The sequence below is a fragment of the Odontesthes bonariensis genome, chromosome 7 (genome assembly GCF_027942865.1).
Source record: "Odontesthes bonariensis isolate fOdoBon6 chromosome 7, fOdoBon6.hap1, whole genome shotgun sequence".
Taxonomy (NCBI): Eukaryota; Metazoa; Chordata; class Actinopteri; order Atheriniformes; family Atherinopsidae; genus Odontesthes; species Odontesthes bonariensis.
Window position 1 is genome coordinate 22,063,514 of NC_134512.1, and position 24,303 is coordinate 22,087,816.

Sequence of the window (24,303 nt, forward strand, 5' to 3'; positions counted from 1 at the left end):
GACTGAAGAGAGATTAATGAAAAAGGCTTACTACGATCCCGGCTGCCCAGGTACTTTTGGTGGAGTAGAGAGGTTACGTAAAACTGTGCAGTATGAAAATGGTAAGAAAGTTACACATGAAAAAGTTGAAGAGTTTGTATCAAAGCAAGACGCGTATACTCTCCATAAACCAGCGAGAATACATTTTCCGAGAAATAGAGTTTTTGTCACTAGCCCTTTAAAACAATTCCAGGCAGATCTCTGTGACATGCAGGCCCTGAAGGAACACAACAATGGTTATAATTACCTATTAACTGTTATTGATGTATTTTCAAAAAAGGCATACGTTCGTGCTCTCAAGAGAAAAACCGCTGCAGAGGTGGTGAAAGTTTTTTAATCTGTTTTTAGAGAAAGTGAGACACCTAAAAAACTTCAAACAGATGCCGGTAAAGAATTTTTTAACAAGAAATTTAAGGCTTTATTGGACCGTCACAGCATTAAACATTTCGCCACACCTAGCGAAGTAAAAGCATCTGTGATTGAGAGGTTTAACCGGACTTTAAAAACGAGGATGTGGAGATTTTTTACTGCTAACAACACCCGTCGATACCTGGATGTCCTGCAGGATCTTGTGAAAAGTTACAACCATAGTTACCATTCAAGCATCAAAATGTTACCAATGCAGGTGACTTTAGAAAATACCCTTCAAGTGTTTAAAAACCTGTATGGAAGTACTTCAGGTCAGCGACGTACAGACACGAAGAAGAGATTTAAAATAGGGGATACTGTAAGAATATCTAAACTGCGAGGTGTGTTTGACAAAAAATATGAACAAAGTTACACAGATGAGGTGTTTACAGTGAGTGACCAGATTGCCCGATATCCTCGTGTGTACAAACTCAAAGATTTTGATGGAGAGTCAATCGAGGGTTCCTTCTATGTGGAGGAGCTCCAGAAAGTCCAGCTGAGTAAAGACAAGATGTACCAAGTGAAGGAGGTATCAAAACGACGCAACGTCGGAGGTGTAAAACAGGTCTTTGTCCGATGGAAAAACTGTCCTGAGAAATTCAACAGCTGGGTTAGAGCCAGCGACCTTCGCAGTATATAAGAGAGGACTTCACCACCCCCCTCACCATTGACTTTACACCATGAACCGAACTGTAGAGGACGAAGGGTTTTATATCACCCTGCCGTCTAACGCCAGTCTCAACGTTTTTAAGAATAATTCTAGCTCGAGCTTCCGTGTCGACCTGGCCCAACACATCGACTTACAGGGTTCGTGGCAGGTTGCCTTAACAGAGATTTCTTATCCGCACACATGGCACAATGTCCAGAGGGGTCAGTCTTATTTTGAGTGGAGAAAGACGGGTGCGGAAAAGGTCCACCGTCAGAATATAGGATGCGGGCATTTTAAAGATTTGTATCAACTCAGGGCAGAGATTGAGGGCCACCTTAGAAAAATAGATTCTGATATCTATCTCCATCTAGATACGGTTGAAAATAGACTTATGTATCAGGCCGGTGGCCAGTATAATCTGCGTTTTTATCCACCAATGTGCTACATGTTAGGTGTAGAGCAGGGTAAATGGATCATGTTTGATACAAGGAGGGCACCTCATCCGATGGACTTAAAATCAGGTTTCTATCAGCTTTATTGTTACAGCGACGTGGTTGCCCCCCAAATTGTTGGTGATGCGTACGCACCTCTCTTACGAACAGTTAGAGTAGAGGGGAAGTTTGGTGATATAATCACGCATACTTTCAACCCAGTCAACTATCTACCTGTAGCAAAGAGGCACATTGAAAATATTCAGATAGAGATCAAAACAGATCAGAATGTTCCTGTAAATTTTACTTACAGGAAAACCATTGTGAGATTACATTTCCGACCAGTGAAAAGGCAGCACGTTATGAAATGGCGGTCATTCAGTCGGATATCACCGAGAGAGTAAGACATCAGGTTAACATTAAGCCTGAGGTGACGCCTGTGTCAGGAAAAAAAAAAAAAAAAACGATAACGAGACAGAGCAACATGGTTAAAATGAACATGAGGGATGACCCGCAGCGTTTTGTGAGCTATTATCAGAATCAGGTCGGAGGCAGTCTGCCCGGCTTTTATGGAGCACCTGTAATGTACGGTCGGGGGATAGGGTCTATTTTTTCAAAATTATTTCGCTTCGTAGCGCCCTTAGTTAAAAGAGGTTTTGCTATAGCTAAGCCGCATCTGAAAACAGCGGCTACAAATATTGCGTCAGATGTCATAGATAATGCCATGAGAAAAATATCGGGTTCTGCAGAGATGGGTGGTCAGGAGGGGTCGGGGATAATGGTTCTGTCACGAAGACCTAGGAAGCGACCACCAGGTGAACGTGTGAGGAGAGTACAAATACAGAGGGCGGCTAAAAAGAAGAAGTCAGTTGGAAAAAACAGACCTAGGGGTAGGAAGTCAGCACGGAGCAGAGATATATTCCATTGAATCATAAAAAAGAAAGAGCACGGGGGAGAGAATAAAACATGGCTCTTTTGCAACACAAATCCCCTGAATGCACCCTGGCAGAATTGGACTTGTTTTCAGTACATATGACCCAGCTATCTATCGAGGATAAGGTCTACACAGAAATTATGCCAATTTCCGCCATTACTGAGAACGGACCGATTGAGTTTTTTATACCTGGAGATGGTGAAAGATATCTTGATCTGAATGACACCTTGTTACATCTCTGCGTGAAGATTGTCAATGCAGATGGTACTGACCTTGCAAATGATGCTGCAGTGGGTCTCATCAATTATCCTCTCAATACACTTTTCAGTCAATGTGATGTTACTCTGGGAGATAGATTAATTTCACAATCTAGTGCCACACATCCTTATAAAGCCATGATTGAGACTCTGCTCAACTTTTCTGAAGATACATTAAAGAGTCAGTTCAGCGCAGGTCTTTACTATAAAGATACGGCTGGATCTATAGATAGAAACATACTCTATTCCTGAAAACTCGAGGATATGTAATCAGGAGAATCTCTTTTTGGGAACAATGCCTAAATATATAGTTTTAGGCATGGTGCATCATGAGGCATTCACGGGAAGACGCAACCTCTCACCTTTTAATTTTAAGCATATGGATGTAGAATATCTAGCCCTCTGCCAAGATGGTAAACAAGTTCCCGCCAAGGCATTCCAGCCACAGTTCAACCAAGGCATTTCAGTCAGAGAATTTTACAACATGTTCACTGCTACCGGCCGTCATTTAAAAGACCTCCCTCTGAGTATCAGTCGTGACGAGTTTATCGATGGCTACACGCTGTTTGTGTTCAATCTCAACCCTGCCAAAGATACAGAGGCGCTGTCACCTGTTTCCAACGGGAATTTAAGATTGGAAATGAGGTTTAGAATCCCTCTACCTCATACCACTACTCTCGTTGTCTACGCGTGTTACGATTCGATTTTGGAGATTAACTCAAGAAGACAGGTTAAAAAAGAGTGAGCATGAATAACTACGAGATCGATACCCTGCTGCATCACCTACTGGGAGACCTGTTTTGCGGCGTGTGGGCCTGTGACCAGCTCCCCTTACTCACACAAATGTTTACAAAACCAGCCTACTTTATCGTGAACACGCATCCTTCTCACATGCCCGGAGAACACTGGTTAGCTCTGACTTTGGAGGAGAAAGGTCAAGCCACCTTTTTCGATTCTTATGGATTACCGCCAGATTTTGCTCACTACCCGTCAAACACTGTGTCATTTCTGAACGATCGGTCCCGGAAAATATTGTACTATAATCGCCAACTTCAGAACACCCTGTCCATCATATGCGGTCAGCATTGTATTTATTACCTCTGCCGACGAGCCTGTGGGTTATCTATGCAAGAAGTATTAACTTCCTACGACGAGGATGTTCTTAAAAATGATGCGATGGTATCTAACTTTATGAAAAAATATCAGAGATGTATCAGAAAGCAAAGTGGTACATCTTTTCACCACGGAGCCTGCTCTCTACAGATGTTCAAAGACTGTTACAAATTGTGAATGCACGAAAGTGATCATTCCATCCTATTTTTAAATTTTTTTTTTCAAAAAGAAGACTGTACACTCTGAAAAACTGTGATCAATAAAAGTTTTTATTGAAAACAAATAACTGTGTCTTTTTATTCATTTCTTACAGAGGTTTAAGGTTAAAAGGTAGTCCAAGAGAGAGGTTTTGTCCTTTTACGTGTAGCGTGCTCAGAAGGGGGGGAAGGAAGAAATGTTTACATGAAGATCCCCCCTGAAAAGATATTTCACTGTTTACGACCCTTTTAACGGATTAACAAAGTGAGATAAGGACGCCAGATGTGAGTCTGGCCAAATGGGGTCCTTTGTTCTGAGTTTTCTCTCCCCCATACCACCCATACACATTCCTTTGGTTGGGACCAGGCAATAAGCAAGCTTACTTCCGTTTTCTTTATCATGAGGTGTCTGTTGCAAAGGTATTATGCAACCGACACCTCATGATAAAGAAAACGGAAGTAAGCTTGCTTATTGCCTGGTCAGATCCTCTCACAGCGTGCCCCTGATAAACAAATTCTCTTCTGGCAGTCCAACCGTTTCTCTCTGATAATTTTCTCAGAATGTATTCCCCATTTCGACGATCACGCTTAGGAAGGATTTTTAGCACATCATTCGCAGTTGCATCCAATTCTATCTGATCGGACTCGTGGACACGATCCGTCTCAGTGGAATCTGATTCAGGTATTGGATCATTAAGGCTTTTACGCTGTAGACTCACAGTCACTCGAGGTTCCTCTATCTCACCTTGTTTAATTAGGGTGAGATATCTTTGTAATAGAGCGTCATATTTCTTAATTTTTTCATAAGAGCTCATTCCTGACTCATCAAGTATAGCTCTCATTTTACCGTCCAATTACTCCAGCCGTCTGTCTGATGGAAGTCTCTGGTTGAGTCAAATGTCTGAACTGATGGGGTGAAATGAGAAACATTTTTTGTGCAGTTCTGAGAGACATGATTTTTTATCTTCTGATGATTCCACCTACTAGATCTCCAATTATGGGTGCGAGAGCTGCTAGAATGGGTAGAATAAACCCTCCTCTTTGATTTTTGAGAGCCAACTGTTTACGTTTTAAACCGCTTCTCTTATCAGCCAGCAGTCTGATAACTTTCTTCTGCTTTTTCAATTTCCGATATTGAGCAGGTGACAATTTAATGTTACACTTTAAAATATTTAGAGCAATTTCACACAAAGCAAATCTGGTGAACAATGAGTGAGAATGTCTTTTCGCTTCTGAGGTGTGGCGTGGTACAGAGCTCTGAGTAAAGGAGCATTCCTTTTTATACGCGCAGACATGATGAATTACTTTGCTTTTGGGATGTAGACAACCGGCCACTGACCTTGAAGCAGCCTGTTCTCAGTCTGTATAGTTCTGGGCATTAATGAGTGAGATCAACGATTAAATACCCGTGCGGATCTCTGGTGGCATCTTCAAAACTTTCCAGGAAGAGAGCCTTCTGCGTGGGGAAGATTTGACGGGCTAGTATATTCACCTGCAATCTGTCTCTGGGGTTCTTAAACAACACAAGATAATTACTGTTTAGACTGATGGTGCTACTGTACTTTCCTTGGTGAAACACGTTCTGAGTCAACATCATGACACTCATATTTCTGTGATGTCTGTACTGTGTGAAAATTTTCACCACTTCAGGATGGTTTAACGCTTGAAAAATAACATCATCCAGAATAACCAAGTGATTTTGATCAGGAGGAAATAGATTTTCATCTTCAAAAGAGTGAGGCAATCCTTCCACAAATTTGATCTTTTTATTCATCCGCTGCAGTTCAGCATACAACGGTTGGAAAGAAGTGTAAATGTGGTCACTGGGTCTGGGTCTGGGTCCTGCTGTCCTCTGGCCTGCTTGTGCTGTTCCTGATGGGGGGGGGGGGATTGCTTCTCCCCGCTGCTCGCGGCCTCACCCACCTGTGGGCACGTCTTGACTCCCGGGGCACTTGCCCAGGGGCACTGGGGCAGGCGCTGGCCCACTGCGGTTGGCTGTCTGGGGCGCCTGGCCCTCTCGGGTGTTGGGCGGGGCCCCTGCCGGGGGGTTTTGATGGCGCTCGGGCTCGCGGGGGCCGGTTCCGGCGCGCGGCCCATGTCTGGGTGGCGGGGGCCTGGCGGGGCTGGTAGGCTGCCGCCTCTGGTCGCCGGGGGGCTCTGCCCGATGCTTGTGGGGGTTCTGTCCGGGAGCTTCCTCTGCTGTCTTCTGGGGGATGCGTGGTTGTCCCTATGGTGGGCTTCCCGGGTTCTGTGCTCCTTGGGGGCTGTTGGTGGCCTGGGTCTGGGGGCCCTCTCGGCCTGCTTCTGATTGCTGGGGGGTGGGGGGGATTGTGACACTACACACTGATATTTAAGCATGGTTATTATGTGGGACCATCTACGTGTATTGCATGTTCATGCACACACACTCACACTCACACACACACACATTCATTAGCCCAGTAGCATGCTCACTAAGCTCACTAAGCAGTTGTTGTGCTGTCCTGTGGTTTAAGGTCACCTGTGTATCATATGAGATTGCTGCTGCTTGTGTTTTTTTGTTTGTTTGTGTGTTTGTTCTCTGCTTGTCTGCTTACAGGTGCTCCTGGTGCTTCTAAGGCTGGATTCCCCACAAAAGCCGTGAATCGTCTTCAGTTTTGTTTTTACAGGTGTAGCAGCTGGTTGTCGGATTTTTCATTGTTTTTTATGTCTGTCTCTTCATGTTTCTGTTCTTTTTTTCTCTTCTTCGCTTTCCCTCTCTCTCTGTCCCCCGGTCCGGTTCGGCACTATTATCACATCATGTTAAATATTGTAACAAAAATAAATAAATAAAAATGAGGAGTTGATGGGCGTCAAGGGGAGCCCCCTCAGTTATACCAGCCCCTTATACGTCAGTTATATAGTGACGTAATACACACGTAGGAAGTCCGGTTTTACATTCAAATGTATTCATTCACAGATGTAAACTTATCCACTGAGAGAAAAAAAAAGAAAAAAAAAAAAGAATGAAGCGTTTTTTCAACTCACCCTGTACAGAGGGTTGGACATCAAAGGACTCGGCCCCTTCACCATCCTCCTCCGTCAGAACCTGGTCCGCAGGACCGTTCTCCCCGCCGGGGTGCAAAGTTCGTGTATCTCGGCCAAAACAGCAGCGCTACGCGGTGTAATCACAGGCAACTCCCCATCATCGATTTTCCGTGGAGTGATGTCAAAAATTGCAGGCTCTGCCCTCTGCTCAGTTCGCGGGGAAAATCTGCGACAGGGTGACTTATGAACTCAGGTTAGCCCTGTAGCTTCACGATGAACGGTTACTACCCCAGGATCTCGTGGAGATGCGGTTTTCTGACTTAGACGTCTCCGTCCTCTCATGGATAGGTGGCCAGTACTGCTAACATTAGTAGCCGGCTCAATAGAATTCAGTTCCCCCTCCAAAACTGATCCATTTCGCTTGGCGATCTGCTGTTCGACTGCTGTTAATAAATCTGTAAATAACCACAACAGGTTATAGTTTTAATTGACTCATTAATTAATCATTTCGCAAGCCAGAGGGTAATGAAATTGTGAAGAAACTTACCGTAGTCACTCTGGGTTAATACAAAGTCATCGAGATCATCGACCGTTGATTCTGGAGATGACAGTTTGAAATTAGAAGTGTGAATAAATGTATATATATATATATATATATATATATATGCATATCTTATTAAGATTGAATACTTACTGCTAAACTGGTCGAATATATCCTCGAAATCGCTGGATGTCAGTCTAAGGTTTCGAACTCCACTCGCTTTTCCTACAGAAAACAAGAACTGTATATTCTAACCTATTTCTATTTTCAATGTAAATGGTTTAAAAAGTTTTAACGCGTACCCGAGTCCATGTTGTGCTGTCCTCTTGGCTACTGTTGGATTGTCGCTTTTTTTTTTATACTTAAGACCGACCCCCCCAATTCCCACTTCAATTGTTGGCGAAAAACAGTTTCCCGCCATGCCTATTGCCTGAAGCAACAGTCCCGTGTAAATTAGCAGATAGGTTAACCAATTTAAAACTCATTCACATCGTACTTCCCGTGGAACCTTGCTGTGGAAACTCACATCTCTTGTGCATTGATACACCAATAAAAGCTTGAAGCTGCTGATTCGTTAATTATCAACTGACTGTCCCCCTGGATTCTTATTACACCAGCAACACCCCCCAAGTCACCTTATGGGGGGTGAGACTGAAAAACTCACAGGTTCTCGCCATGCCAACTGTGGAAAGTCACAGCCCCGAGATAGTAATAAATAGTAGTAGTAGTAGTAGTAATAAAGCTTGAATCTCCGGACTCGTTAATTATCAGCTGACTACCCCCAGGAAAAGCTTCCCGCCATTCGCAGCAACATTGTGAATGCCTGCTGTTTTGTGTGACTGAGCCCCGTGTAAATTTCAAGATAGGTTAACCATTTTAAATCTCATTCACTATGGGTACTTCCCTTGGAACCTTGCTGGGGAAACTCACATCTCTTGTGAATTGATATAGTAATAAAAGCTTGAAGCTGCGGACTCATGCGTTAATGATCAACTGGCTGACTTGTAACATGAGTTTAAAAAACACTTTCTGACCATCCCCTCTGATTGTGCATCTCTGAACGACCATTCTTCATGTAGAGATTCAGGCGGAGGTTGCTGTGTCCTGCACAGAAACACCATACTCTTCTTGGGTGCATTTGGTATCAGTGGAGGATCTTGATATATCGTTACCGGAGTCTCACAAATGAGTGAACGCCGAGTAAATACCCGCTCCTGCGCTTGCGAAGATTTCTCTTCTTCTTCTTTTACCGCACGGCTTCTTGTCCTGCTCATCTTGAATCAGCTATCTTTCACAACGTTGTCGCTCTCTACACACGGAGAACTTCAGGGTTTTTATCCATTACCAAAAACCCCACCCCCTCCTGTCATCTCATTGGTTCTTAAAGTTAGGAAACAATCTACATCTAACTATGTTTTTTTTATTCTATCTCACCACTCCCTACAGCTGCAAGAAGTAGGCAACATGAGTTTAACAGCCTGTTGGAACCAAATGTAAAACCAGTTTCTGAGCACCCTCTCTGACTGCCTTTTTTGAAACATTCAAGAATACACGTCTCTTTTTAAAATCTCGACAGTTTACCGTCTTAAACTAAACCAATCCTATTAAACCCCTAAACCTTTTTTTTTAATTTATCTATTTATAGAATCAGTACTGTTACCAAAAAACTAACAAACTTAGCTGTAAATACACCCCCCTCACCCCCCCACCCTCAACCAGCTGCTATAGCTAGCCTTTGATGTGACCAGACGTATGGAGATCAGGACACCCGTCATTTATTGCCTCTCATAAATGACGTATTTATTACCCCCCTCATAAATCTCTCTTGGGACAAGGATGTCCATTATCATATATAACACAGTTTGTAAGCTAGACAAAAAGAAAGAAAAAAAACAGCGCTTCTTGTGCCATTTTTAAAACTTTTAGAGAAAATTTGGGTTAGGGCATGTAGTGCTTGAAAACAAAATATCTGAAAAAACTGCTCTCTTAATGGTGTGAGAAAACTTAAACACCTAACTGTGAACATTTAAATGGAAAATGACAAAAGATGGAAAATCACCGGTTCAGAAAAGAAAAAGTTACTTTTTGTCTTCTTTAAATCATGAATTCTCAGTGATAGCATTTAAAGAAACTTGGTTAACTTATGAATTCACATCTCTTTACAGCATCCCAAATGATCATGCTCTCCATCATTGTAGAAAGAATAGATCTGGTGGAGGGGTATCCATATATCTACACATTAAATTTAATTATAGGCTTAGAGATGATCTTATGCTGAATTTTGCCTGTAATGATGTCGAACCCTTCTTGAAATACATTCATGTGATAATTTTGCTGGTAAAAATGTTATCATCGGTTGCATTTACAAGCCTCCTGATACAAGCATTGCAAATTTTAATTCTAGTCTTGTGTCTAGTTGTGTCATAATGTATTATGAAGGTAAATTATGCTTCCTCATAGGTGATTTCAACATTAATCATTTTAAAAATGAGTCTCATTCCCTCACTGCTGATTTTCTGCATTTACTCTATGCTAATTCCCTATATCCCCATATCACTAAACCTACTAGGATAACTCCTTCATCTGCGACCTTGATTGATAACATATTTACCAACTCTCTCAGTAACATATGGAGGTCTGGTGTCTTTTACTGTGATATATCTGACTATTTTCCAGTATTTCATCTTACTGCAACCACTATAGCAAAACAGCAGGAAATAGTGAAATCCCCAAGGATAAGAGTGTTCAACAAAAGAAATACTGACAAATTTGGGAAGCTGATTGGTGATGTCACATGGGATAATGTATATACGCATGACAATGCTGAACTTGCTTATGAGTCATTTATAGCGTTATTCAACTCTGTATTCAACAAATGTTTTCCACTGGTTAAAACGCTCAGTAAAAAAGAAAAATCATTTAGCAAACCCTGGTTTACTCCAGGTCTCCACAAGTCTGCACTAAAAAAGAATAGAATGTACAGGAAATTTATGACAAATCCATCTCCCTTGAATGCTGCAAATTATAAGATATATAGAAATAAATATAACCATTTAATTAGAATTGCCAAAAAAAAAAATATTACACCACCAAATTTAACGAGGCCTCAGATAATATTAAAGAAATATGGAGAGTCATCAATCAGCTTCTGCATAGAAAAAAGACATCAGCCACTTTCCCCTCTCAGTTTGTTGATGAAAATAGAGTTTATACAGATTCGTCCGATATTGCACATGCGTTTAACCACTATTTTGTCAACATGGGTTCAGTTCTGTCAGAAAGAATGTATTCAACCGGGTCTCCATCTGAGTACCTGAAGGGTTGCTACCCTTCCCTCCTGAGTTTTGACACTCCTACTGAGAAGGAGATCATGGACATTGTTGTCAATATGAAGGATTCCGCTGCTGGTCATGATGAGATTAGGGCATGTGTGATCAAAAAATGTATTCCCTCATTTATCAAGCCTTTGACCTATATATCTGCTAAATCTTTAGAGTCTGGAACATTACCAAGAGATCTAAAAATAGCCAAGGTAACCCCTGTATTTAAATCCGGTGACAAAGGCTCTTTTAACAACTATCGCCCAATCTCTGTCCTTCCATGCTTTTCAAAGATTCTGGAGAAATTGGTTTACAATAGAATGATGATCCATCTGCAGAGGTTTAACATCCTCTATGAACATCAGTATGGATTCAGGAAAAATTATTCAACAGAATTGGCTGTGCTCCAACTAGTTAACAAAATCCACACTTTCGTTAAATAACAACGAATATGCTTTGGGAGTTTTTCTTGATTTATCCAAAACCTTTGACACTGTTAATCATAATATTTTATTATCAAAATTGTTACACTATGGCTTCACTGGAAGCACCTACAAATGGTTTTACAATTATATTCATAATCGACAACAATTTGTTAATATTAATGGATCGACATCTGACAGAGCGACGATAACATGTGGGGTCCCTCAGGGATCTATTTTAGGACCACTCTTATTCCTTATTTACATCAACGACCTGACCGCAGCGTTATCCTCCATATTCCCTATACTTTTTGCTGATGACACCATTTTAGTTGTTTCACATTCTGATTTTTCTGTACTGATGGCCAAAGCAAAGTCTGACTTAGAAAAAAATCTTCAAATGGTTTCAATCAAACAAATTATCTTTAAACTTCAAAAAAATCTAATTTCATTGTATTTTCTTCAAAGAACAAAAAATACTGCAAATCCAACTCCTGTCTCTTCATTGGAAATAATCCCATCTCTCAGGTCTCATCTACACATTTCCTTGGAGTTCTAATCGATGAAACCATAAGTTGGAAGACTCACATCCAGTCTGTCTGTAATAAAATATCCAGATCTATTGGTATCATTGGCAAAATTAAAAGTTTGGTTCATCAGAAGTGCCTACTAACCTTTTATTATAGCCTAATTTATCCTTACCTCATATATTGTAATGTCATCTGGGGAGCTACCCACTCACCTACATAAGCTCTATATCTTGCAAAAAAAATTCTGTAGAATTGCTACCAATAGCAACCAAACAGAACCCTCTGCCCCTCTCTTTAATCAGCTCAATGTTTTATCAATCTTTAAAATAAATATATATCAAACTTGTATTTTCATCTATAAAATTATTTATATGCCTGTATCATTTTCCATGCCTTGTAAAGATTTTTTTTGGATTAATAGTGATGTTCATAAATACAATACTAGACGGGCCAAAGATTTACACCTTCCAATGTTTCATACCAGGCTTTGTCAGTTGTCTATTCGATATAAAGGAGTCCAGCTTTGGAACAGTCATATTCAAATTGCATTCCAGTCCAGCTCTTTACAGAATTTCAAACAAAGGCTTCGGTCCTATCTGATGAACCAAACTCTTACCTGACTAAAACCGTCTATTCTCCCTTCACTATAAGGACTTGACTGAACTGAAGTATGCCTTGGAATGCGTGTAGCCTACGGTTGCATATTTTCATGTTCGCTAGACACCTTCATGCACATGCACATATGCACGCACACACATGCACGCACACACATGCACACACACGCGTACACACAAGCATGCATCACACTAACACATACTCACTTTTAAATTTAGCTCTGTTCTATATCGTATTTTTTCTTGATTTTATGCCTTTTAAGATAGTTTGTTTAGTCTTGTTTATTGTTGTGGCTTGTAATTTGTTGGAAAACTGTATATAGATTTTCATTTCTAGTAAACAACATTTTATAGACAGACATTTAGTGTGTGAACTTTGCTTAGTGTGATACAAAGTAATTCAAGGGAACTGTGAGAAACAGCAGGGCTGGACTGGCATCTGAAAAGGGCCCGGGCACTTTTTGATCACTGAGGGCCCAGCGCGCATATATGTATATTTATATACACACACACTTCTGTCTAATTATCATTAATCCTCCATTTAATCCTTGTAAGGTGTTCATGTTTTTGTTACATAGAAGATATTCTGGCCCAGTGGACCTGGGACTAAAGGAGGGGAAAAAAGCTGCTGTGCACCCTCATGTTCCCTTCATCCTGCTTGTGAAGTTCTGAGTATCTTTGTTTTTGAGGATAAGCGATAGAGAGAGGAGGATAACTAACTTTATTTTCCAGATGATGAACCCTGGCCAGTGAATCTCATTGTGAAAAAAGTATTCATACCATTTTCCTTCAGCAAAACCTGAAAATGGGTCCCACAGACCCAAGCCAGGGATAAGCAAAGCAATATTTCACCAACACACACAACACTGTATAGAAAAGGAGCACCAGCACCACACACACACTATTGTATGTTCTAAGTCTTACTGAATCAAATTAAACATGTAGTAATAATTTCCTGGGTTCAATTATTTTATTTATTGCTCAAAATTGCTCCAGTCCACAGATACTGTCAGTGAGCTTACTGAATGGAATGTTAACCCTCGCCCCCCAGGCATAAACTGTAATACAGCTTGAGACTGATCAAAAGAGCCTAAGATAGTGCTTATGTCTGTGTGTTTTTTTTCTCGGACACGTCATTTTTTTCACTACAGCAAAACCAAAAAATTATACCAAATGGGTATTTTTGTGACTGATTTGATGAAGTCAGGATGACAACTTGGTCTGGTTTCAAACTTTCAGGCAATGGGAAACGAAACGCTGAAGCGCCCAATAGCTACACTGCATTGGCTAGCGGGTGTGTTGAGATGAATTCTAACCTCAATCTCTCCCTGCTGGGTCACGTCTCCTATCTCCGTCTCCCCCTCCTCTGGTTCCCCAGCTGGAACCATCTCCTCCGCCTCCTCCTCCTGTTCATTCTCTACCACCTGTGCGCTCGTTGATGACGTCCCGGCGGCCCCACTGCCCCAACCTGAGGTCGAGCAGCCAGGTTCCGCATCTCCCACGGCCCCACTAACCGAACCTGAGCTTGAGCTCTAGCGCATTTTACTGCGTCGTCTCTTGGTTTTTGTTTTCTCTTTTCTTTACGTTTGTCATGGTCACTCTTTTGTTTCTCCATTTCGCGTCCTCTTTCCACCAGAGCTTTAGCCGAATATAGCCAAGTGAAGTCCGCTAAACTTGGGGTTATGATGATGATGATGACTTGGTGTAACCGGTGGTGTATATCTGCACCCTGCGTTGTGATTATCTTTTTGAGTGATTACCACACGGACACAGGACCCGACGTTTTCATCGGAGGCGATCTCCGTTTATTTTATACCTGGAAACATGTACGGCACACACAGATATACAATGAGTGGTGTGCTCCGATACAGCGTCTGTACAATTAAATTATAAAAGAAATGACAAACAATAAGTTTTTAAGCTAGCAATAAATAGCTTGTATATGCAGCTAGCCAGGGTTGGGGAGTAACGGATTACATGTAACGGCGTTACGGTAAAAGGATACAAAATAAAAGTAATTGTAATCCGTTACAGTACAAGCAAAAACGATGTACTCAGATTACAGTTACATTCAGTGAGAATGGGGGTTACTTAACAGGATTACAATTTGTGCGAGGTTGCAGTGACAGAAGTACAGAGCGGCAGGGTCGGACTGGGGAAAAAAAATCGGCCCTGGCAATTTTCCCCGGGACCAGCCCCCCCTCAGTATTAATTAGTATCTCCAATCTAATTAAATAAAAATAAAAAAACGAGCACAGACCGCTCATACAGTCAATGGCATGTACCCATAGAAAAAATACACACTCACACACACATCACACAACCTGACTATCGGCTAACAACCATGATCAGTAACCTACACAAACCCAGACACATAATGGCTCGGCGGCCAGCAATCCGATAAACCAATGAAGTGAATCAATCCTGTGAAAGAATGAAAACAAGTGAATGAAACCTGCACTCACCCATTATGAAGTTAACTCTGCCAGCCCCATACTCTTGCCCCTGCTCAGCCAACTCCTTGACGTCGGGTATGGTTGCTAACGTTACGGCGGCTAGCATTAGCAACGAGGCTGCTAGGCTTGCTAAATCGGTAAGCATTAGGCTACTGAAGAAAGCTAGTCTTTTTAGCTACGTTATATTATCATCTTTCTTCTCGGCTATAAGTTAACCTTTGTTTACGGCCACTGGCCATAACCTGACGCGCTAGCTGTCAAATCACCGGAAGTTTTCACCGGAAGTACTGGCGCACACACACAAGCAAGGGTGTGCAAAGAAAAATAAAATGTGATGTAAAAGTCTTACTTTGCTTATTTATTACTAAAGTAGAGCACTTCATTGTCATTGCACATGTATTAATGAAATGCAGTTTGGCATCTTATCAAGTGTAACGCGTGCAGATGTATAGCATGCAGTATTTAGAGATAAAATGCAGTTATTTACAGCTAGTGTAAGGAAAGATGGTTAATAGATATGTGCAGAATAGATCAATTACCTAGAGAAATGCATGTATGTGCAGAGAATGTATAATGTAGTTATGGCAGTACAATGAAAAGAAAAATATCATGGTATAAATAAATGTGATAAATACAGATGGAATCATACAGATAATATACAGATTATCCTATACCATAAATAGGTAAAAGTAATCCAAAAGTAATCCAAAAGTAATTAGTTACATTACTTTTTTTAAGTAATCCAAACAGTTACACTACAATTACATTTTAAACAAGGTAACTTGTAACTGTAACGGATTACATTTTTAAAGTAACTTCCCCAACACTGCAGCTAGCGCACAGAGCCACAAAGCTCACCTTTCCCATCAAGTGCAGTTGGCAAAAGGGGAGAGGTTAGAGCGAGGGGTGGCTTATAAAGGGAGGTGCTGCACTCAAAGAGCCCCACAGGTACAAGGACAAAGGAGAACAGTCCCACATGACAAATATGGGGCACACACATAAATTATAATGTTTTAAACATATTTTGTGTAATTATATAAAAAAAGAAATATACATCAACATGTTGACATTGTTATACACACTGCATAACTATCTCTGTTACATTGGGTCAAGTGGGCCTGTAGGGAGGGGCGGGCCTTTGACAACGTTAGGCATTCTCATTGGACTAGCGCTCTGTGCGTCAGGAGAAACATCCAATGGGCCCCGACGTGTCATTTTTTTCACCGTCGCAGTCAATAAAAAATATAATATATATATATATATGTATATTTTATTTACGGCCCTCGGAGGGCCCAGAGGGCCCAAATCGCGGGAGGGCCGTTCGGGATATGCCCGAACGGCCAGATAGCTAGTCCAGCCCTGAGAAACAGGGTGCTCTGGTCTTCCCATGCAGGATAATGTGCAACAACTCAACACGTGAGGAACTAGATGTCCCAGTGAAACATTTGTTGCATCTTGCTCACAAGATTGTTTTACGTATGCTGATTGTAACTAAGCTGTGTAATAAAAAGAACTACACGGGGAAAGTCGGGTGGAGTCGTTTGAGCACGGGTGAAGGAGTAAGTTCTGTCAGTCCGTCCGGCTCCCCTTGCAAGTAAAAATACAATCTTGTGCACTGTGTGTTTGGTTAATCACTGGGGTTGTCTTGAGTGAACTGTGTTCCAGCTGGGTTAACTTTTAGACTCAACATAATTTATTTATTTTTGTTTGTTTCTATGAGGTGAGATATACTTATAAACCTCTCTGTTTTTTTTTTTTATATCACCTGCACATCTGGGGCCCGTTGCACAAAAGTAGGATAAGGGATTAAGCGGGGATATGTTGGCTATCCTGGATCAACTTATCCGTGATCCGGTTGCACAAAAGTAGGATAAGGGAAGTGGGATATGTTCAGACGTAAGTTACCATGGAGATTTATTCTGTGAAGCTAGCCTGCTCCAGACCAGGCTAAGTTCCAGGATCTATTTAATCTCATTCCTTATCTCAGTCAGCGGTCGCCACATATGGAAACCAATATTTATTCCACTGCCTAGAACATATTGTTAAAACATTTAACTATACCCACTATCATTATTGAAACATTTGTGATCATTAATTACAATCATTTTAGATAACTGATGATTTTAGATGAACTTGCAATCATTAGATAATTTAGTTTCCCACAGACTACACATAAAGTACATCACCATATAAATATAAATACACATTAGAGAGTACCATGATGTTCCTTTATTGAACAAGGATAAATCAAAGCAAGTAAACCATCAGCTCCTTTCAAAAACTGAAGTCACACAGTGCTCTACAAGACAAAAAGCACAGAATCAAAGCATGCAGTTTGAGACAAACTGTTTGTAAAAATGCCTTGCCTATACAGCACAAAAACCTAACAAAAATTCCTCTGCTATTGCAGGCCCAACTTAAATCAACATGCAATATTAATTAAAATAATTTAACACATATTGGTCTCTGACCAGCCGACCACAGTCGTCATCCGGGAAGATGGCAGGAATGTCCCAGTCTATGAGAGCTGGCACTCTGGGGGCCCTCTCCTTTCTCAGGCAGGCCACATTGTGGAGGACAGCACAGGCCACAATGATATCACATGCCCTGTCTGGGCTGACTCTCAGGTGGTTCAGACACTGAAAGCGTGCCTTCAGTAGGCCAAATGTCATTTCTATCCGGGCCCTTGTTCTGGCATGGGCATGGTTGTATGCCAGTTGTGCCTCCAGAGGGTCTGCAAATGGAGTGAGCAGAAAAGGCTGGCAGGCATACCCTCTGTCACCCAGTAATACACCCAGGAATTCACCTGTGAATACAAAATGTTACCATCACAACCTCATAAGTAGTGACAGTCTTAACACAGCCATGATGTTAAAAGTGGTTATCAATAGAGGTTCTGTGGCTCACCTTGTGATAGGCGCCAATAGATCTCTGAGTTCCGAAACACTCAGGAGTCGTGGACCGAGCCGGGCCACTTTGCCACAACATTACTTAACAAATAGTTAGCATTGCAGACCATCTGAAATGATAAGATGTTAAACCAATTAATGCACATCACAGGCAATGTACAGTGTTCATTAATTTACTTTATCAAAAGTCATGTTCACCTGTACATTGATGCTGTGGAAGTTTTTCCTGTTCACAAAATCCCCCTCATGGCCACCTGAGGGGGATTTTATTTTGATGTGTGTGCAGTCCACTGCACCAATGACATTGGGGAAACCTGTAATACGATGCAATGAGTATCTTACTCTGAATGTTAACATTGTAATTGTAACTGTAATTTTTTAAAAATAATTTCTTACCTGCAATCCTATAGAACTCCTCCTTGATGTCACAGAGTCTTCTATGCCCAGGGAAGGAGATGAAGATGCTTGCAAGTCCTTTAATTGCGTTTTTTTTTCACTGCTAAAACAGTACAGGCAATGTGTGGGCAGGCACATTCTTAATAAAAAGTTGCTGCCATGTCCATTTTGGTTGCTTGCTTGCGCTTGACTCAGAGCGCGGATCTCGAAAACACATGAGAAGCTATACAGAATCATACGCGGCGGACAGCACAGCTTTATGCCAATTACGCACACAGGCTCCACACCCCTACACGCATCGCGTCTGCAATCATAACTCATCAGGGGAAATCACATTTTGCCAATATTTTAGAGACCCCCCAACATTTCCCAAATCATGTTTTCGGGGGGGGGGGGGGGGTCTCGTGTCAGTTTCAGGGGGTCTCGGATCCCCCGAGTCCCCCCGTAGTTCGAACACTGCCTAATTGTGATAGTTTCAGTGGAGTGGTGAGTGTGTATTTGTGCACTACTTACGCATTCAGGCGGTCAGCAATGGTTTGCCATGCTTGCTCCCTTTGTTTTTTTAACTTTGGCAGTATTTCCTTTTTGTTTTATTTTCTCCGTCACCTCTTCATATGCTTCCATTAATAATTATTGCTCCGCTGGGGAGAAATACGCCGCCCTTGTTGCCATGGTGAATCAGTGAATCTATGATCGATCGTGGGGTCTATTTAAGAAAGCCGTGTGCAGCACTTATCCAGGATGGCTTTCACCTGGCTTGATGAATCCGTGTCTGCTCATCCTGGCTTGGCCTTTGTGCAACCAACTAAGCCTGGGCGCCCATGTTTTGGATTCCTTGAACCTGGCTAAGTAACTCATCCTGGATGTCTAAATCCTACTTTTGTGCAACGGCCCCTGGTTTGCTGTATTTTAGCTGTTTGTTTGTTATATTTGTGCAAATAAATAAATCAAATCAAAATTAAAAAAAAACAAAAGGTGTGCAAGAGCGTCAAATTTATGATCTGACAGTAGATGACAATACGAGAAAGAATTGTTGGACGGTGGACCTAAGTATTTGATGATGTTCTCCTGCCATCGAAGATGGGCTGAATACGTTTTCTTTGCTTGCATTCATGCAAATGTTTTTTGTTCTATAATGATTGATAATGCACTTCAATAATTGCAGGACAAGTCGGTGAATTCAGAGTTTAACAAGATTAAGGAAGAGTTTTGAATAGAATGAGATAATAGTTCTTATTGATGTCGAGTTATACCTATAAACTATTTTAGCAACAAAATAATCACAGAAGTACTGAAAAAGTTTTTTTTAAATGTATTTTTACAAATATTTCACACTTTTTTTTAAGAACATGACAGCATGCTTTGGGTAAACTATGAATGTAATTTAAGTTTAAACATGAGAAGTACAGATTCTGGGGCTTCCTGAAGTAACAGAGGCCCATAGGGATTAATGAACTATTACTGTCATGCTGGCAAACCCAAAGAAAATGAAAGGCCAGCACAACAAACTCAAGAGTTATGTGGTTAAGAAAACAATTTAGAAAACGATACACACAATGCATGAACACGGGATACAAGGACAAAGAAAATGTCACCTGAAAGTCAAACCCAGGTTCTGTCACACCCATGGACTCACGTTTTTAGTTTCATGTTTTAGGTTATGTTTGTGTCACTCCATGTTTAGTTTTTGCCATTTTAGTTTCCCTGCACTCTGTTTATCAGTTTCACTCACTTCACCTGTGTTTTTTTTCCCTCAGTTGCACTCACTCCCCAATCACTCTCACTCCCTATTTAGTTTCCTGCCTCCCCTTTCAGTTTTGCCGGATCTTTGTTGTTGTTGATTGTTCCATCCATGTGCCACGAAGCCAGAAAAACTAAGTATTTATTCCATGTCATGTCAAGCTAAGTCTTTTGGTTTTCATAGTCAAGTTTTTGTTTTGTCACAGTTTAGTTTTGGTAATCTGGCTCAGCCGCGCTTTGTTTTGACTTTTCTGTTTTTGAATTAATAAATCTTCCTTATTTTTGAAGTCTGCATCCGTGTCCACCCTTCCACATCCAAACCTGACAGGTTCAACTTGAAGCTGAAACAATCTTTATCAGATTGGGAACATATGCACACGATCAGATTACAGTAGGTGCGTCAGTACCATGTTGATGCTCATGAATATTGCTCTGCAGAAATGTAGAATAAAAAGCATATTGAAAACCACGCAGAGGAAAGTATTTAAGCTTCTACACGTAGCTAAGGATGTTTCTAATGATCACCAGAAACACTTCCATAAATAGTGCAGTTCAGTATATTATGCCTTAGATTAAATTATGCTTTCACTTCATTACACTTGTATAGAATATGTGACAGTTCCAAAATTGCTTCAAACAGAACTTTTACTGTACATCTGAGGGAGCAGAAACTTGTTTTAGAGTAAATTTAACTAAGTTTCATTTGTCTAAAATAACTCAGTTACTTATTAAACTTCCTGTCATAACGGCCAAGTTGTAATACCGATGAAAGCACAACCCTGCTTCACCCCAAATTTCCTGTTAATCTTTAATCAGATATAATTGTAAGAGAAATTTAAGGCTTCAAGCCACTTGGTTTTCAGTTGTCTTTATTGGCTCCACTTCTTACTGTCTTTGTGCCATCTCCGTGCCAACAGCTCTTCCACCTTCTGTTTTGTTGGTTGAACACTTCCTGCAGCACCAACAGAGTGAATAGAGTGCAGTCAGCCCCAGTGCTACCATGAATCCAATGAACTAGACCAAACAATAAAGAAATAAATGTGAAAACATGCATTTATTTAGCATTGTTCAACAAAATAACTTCTGATCAATCAAATTACTGACTGGTGCAAAACTTTAGAACCATCAGCTTCTTCCTTACCTGTGATTCAGAATACCATCGCTGTGTTTGGCTCAGAAACTCTCCAGATAAGTTGGCTGGTTTACACCAATGCTGGCGTGTAGAGCCATTAATGATTTCATATTTTCCTGACCAGGATGTTCTTAAACAGGCATAATACCGACCATCAAGAAACACTATTATCAACCACGTTATGGCAGGAACTGTGAAGCACCAGAAATCTGCACACGGGTCCTCACACTTGCATTCTTTAATCACACACATGTGCATGAAAACTATGAGGACTATGAAGCAAACAAACGATTCCAAATAGAATTGCAAGGGCATGCAAACTCAATCTCCACAATCTTCTCAGAGATAAAAAGGACGAGTCCAAAACAAATATTTGCTGCCAGAGGGCTCTTTTTAATTTCTCCCAACACATTAGAGAGCCATTGTTTCATCTTCCCAGCCATATTTGAATCTTTATAAAGAGAAAAGAAAGACTCATGAATATACAAAGTTACACTTTTTATGGCATTTCAGAATTTACTTTTGATCACCATGTATCTCATAGTGAATCTACAGACAGACAATAATAATTTTATTGCACAATAATAAAACGGCATGTGTTACTGAGATCTGTTTCTTAGAAGGAAAGAAAATTTCCTCAAAGAAAGTTGCAAATTCCTAGATTGAAATTACAATAAAGCAGTTGAAATGGTACATTTAAAAGCTCAAGCCATCTTCATCTATAATTTCTATGGAGTTATTTTAGAAAACAAGGAGGCTTTACCTGACGGGAAGCTTTTTGGATCAGATGAATTTGAGAAACCAAAGAGAGAACAAAGTATTCTGTCTTTTTAGTGGGTCAAATGAGCCTGCTACAGTTGTATTCAGCAAGCCAAAAGCAGTGCACTTCAATGTAGGAAAAAGGAGAAATCAAAAAGTCTTCAACAACAGTCAAACGGTCACATCAACAGTGAAGGCAAAAAAGAAGAGTGTTTATCTTTCAGTTACGTGTCTTTTGATACTCAGGAAACTACAGGAGGAGTCACCTTGGTAACCTATGCACTGCTTACTGATGTAACACATTACCAAATAAAGAAACTACACAGATGTTGCCTGAAGCACACATAATGCACTAACAATGCATAATGCATAATTAGCTTCAAAAGCACATAATTGATTATATGGTCGGACCATATAAGGAATATTTAGATTAAAATACATAACAAATACCTGCATATACCCAACACTCAGTGTTCATGCCACAAAGGAAAGTCATCCACACTTGCACCCTGCATTTATATGCACTTTGCAAGGTAGACAAAAAGAAAGAAAAAAAAACAGCACTTCCTCTGCCTTTTCGAAACCTCGACAGACAATTTGCTATGTGGGCAGGTGGTAAGCAACAGATGCTTGAAAACAAATGATCTGAAAAAACTGCTCTCTTATTGTTGTGAGAAAACTTAAACACCTAACTGTGAACATTTAAATGGAAAATGACTAGATGGAAAATCACTGGTTCAGAAAAGACAAAGCAAAATATCATCAAGTGTTCAAACCAGATGACATGAGCAATGCCAAACATGTTCCTTTACATAAATAGATATTATTTTCATTAACTAAGACAACTAAATGACCTTAAACACTGGATGTGGTACTGAATGCAGCTTCACAGTCTGTCTATAATGTTTAGATTTTGTTTCTTGTCATCACCACTAGATGTCCTCAGGTTCCTTGGTCTTCTCCCCTGGTCTCTTTCACATCTGTCTTTCTCTGCTCAGTCACGGCTGCAGTCACTTTGCATTAGTTCCCCTCAGTATATATGCTCTACTGTGAATCTCAGTCCTCGTCAGATCCTCTTTGACACTCACATTAATTGGGTTTCATTGCTGCTCTCGTCTGGTTATCTCCCTGTGAGGTTCTTTCTTTAGTTTGTTTTCCAAGTTTAGTTTATTGTTTCCCTGCTCAGCTGCGCTTTTTTACCTCCATCGTCATCCATTTTATCCAGACTGTTGTGTCCTGCGTATTTATATATACTGAATATATATTTATATATATATGTGTATATTTGTGTGTGTTTATATGTACATACTGTTAACTATCCAGAGATCTAACTTTCACTTTGCTTGTAATAATCTGACAGTAGATGAGAACACAAGAAAGAAATGTTGGACCGAAGTAGTTGATGATCTCCTGCTATTGAAGTTTGGCTGAATAAGCTTTCTTTGCTTGCATCAGTGTAAATGTTTTTCTTCAATAATGATAAATAATGCGCTTTAATAACTGCAGGACAAGTCTGTGAATTCAGAGTTTAACAAGATTAAGGAAGAGTTTTGAGATTGTAGTGGACCTATAGGTCTTAAACACAACCCAAGTCAACCCGTAAGCACCTCCTTTAGCTCCTCCCCATTCCTGTGGATAAAGCCTCAAAATGGCTCCCTTCAGCCTCTTGCTGAGCTTGTGTTGTGACCTAATTCTGGTGGTGAGTAGGGTCCCTGTTTCATCATCATGTTTGGTGCGATCCTTTGTCCTACTAATATGTGTTTTGTCTTTGTAGGTTCACTTGCTGCTGTGCTTGGTCTTATTAGTTTGTTTATACTTGTTGTGATGATTATTGATTTGATATTAGGTTTGTTAACTTTTCCTTTTTTTGAGTTTCAGTGTGGCCTGGGTGTCATCAGGTGGGAGGCTAGGCACTGTGGTGTGGTGAGGACCTCACTTCCGTTTTCGCATGCAAGTACACTGGGGCCCTTTAAGCGTGTTTGTGGTCGCTTTCAATTGTAGTGTTTCACCCCAGCTTAAGAAAGAGACACACATCCGGTAGCATGCCTCCCCCTGAGACCTCAGCCCATTGATTTTTAACGTTGTTCGTCATTTGACTTTTAATGTTATAGCCGGCCTTTTAGCTTTGTCATTAAAAATACTTTATTAAATTCGTCTTGTGTTTAACCTTCTTTCGTTTCTTCACAGCAGCTTTACTTAAGTTTTATTCATAAATATTATTTTCAATAAATATATTTTCTTGACTTTACTGTCTCTGCCTCCTCAGTCACGACCCTGCGTCCTTATAGGAATTGGGTTTCAGTTGTCATATCCTGGGGTGCAAGTCCCCAGGTGGCGTTGTTGGCTCTAACAATTTTCATCCTTTACTCCGCTCCTTGCCACAAATTGAATGAGAAAAGTTCTTATTGATGTCGAGTTATACCTATAAACTATTTTAGCAACAAAATAAT

General features: G+C 40.7%; 1 long non-coding RNA gene across 1 annotated transcript; it reads right to left on the reverse strand.

Annotated features, from left to right (window-relative positions):
- Window positions 1–17,826: 17,826 nt before the first annotated feature.
- LOC142384715 (uncharacterized) lies at window positions 17,827–18,499 on the reverse strand. Its single transcript, XR_012770099.1, has 3 exons — window positions 18,223–18,499; window positions 18,025–18,140; window positions 17,827–17,936 (listed from the first exon to the last, which is right to left on the reverse strand). It is a non-coding gene; the product is annotated as an uncharacterized LOC142384715 (long non-coding RNA).
- Between the last annotated feature and the right edge of the window lie 5,804 nt (window positions 18,500–24,303).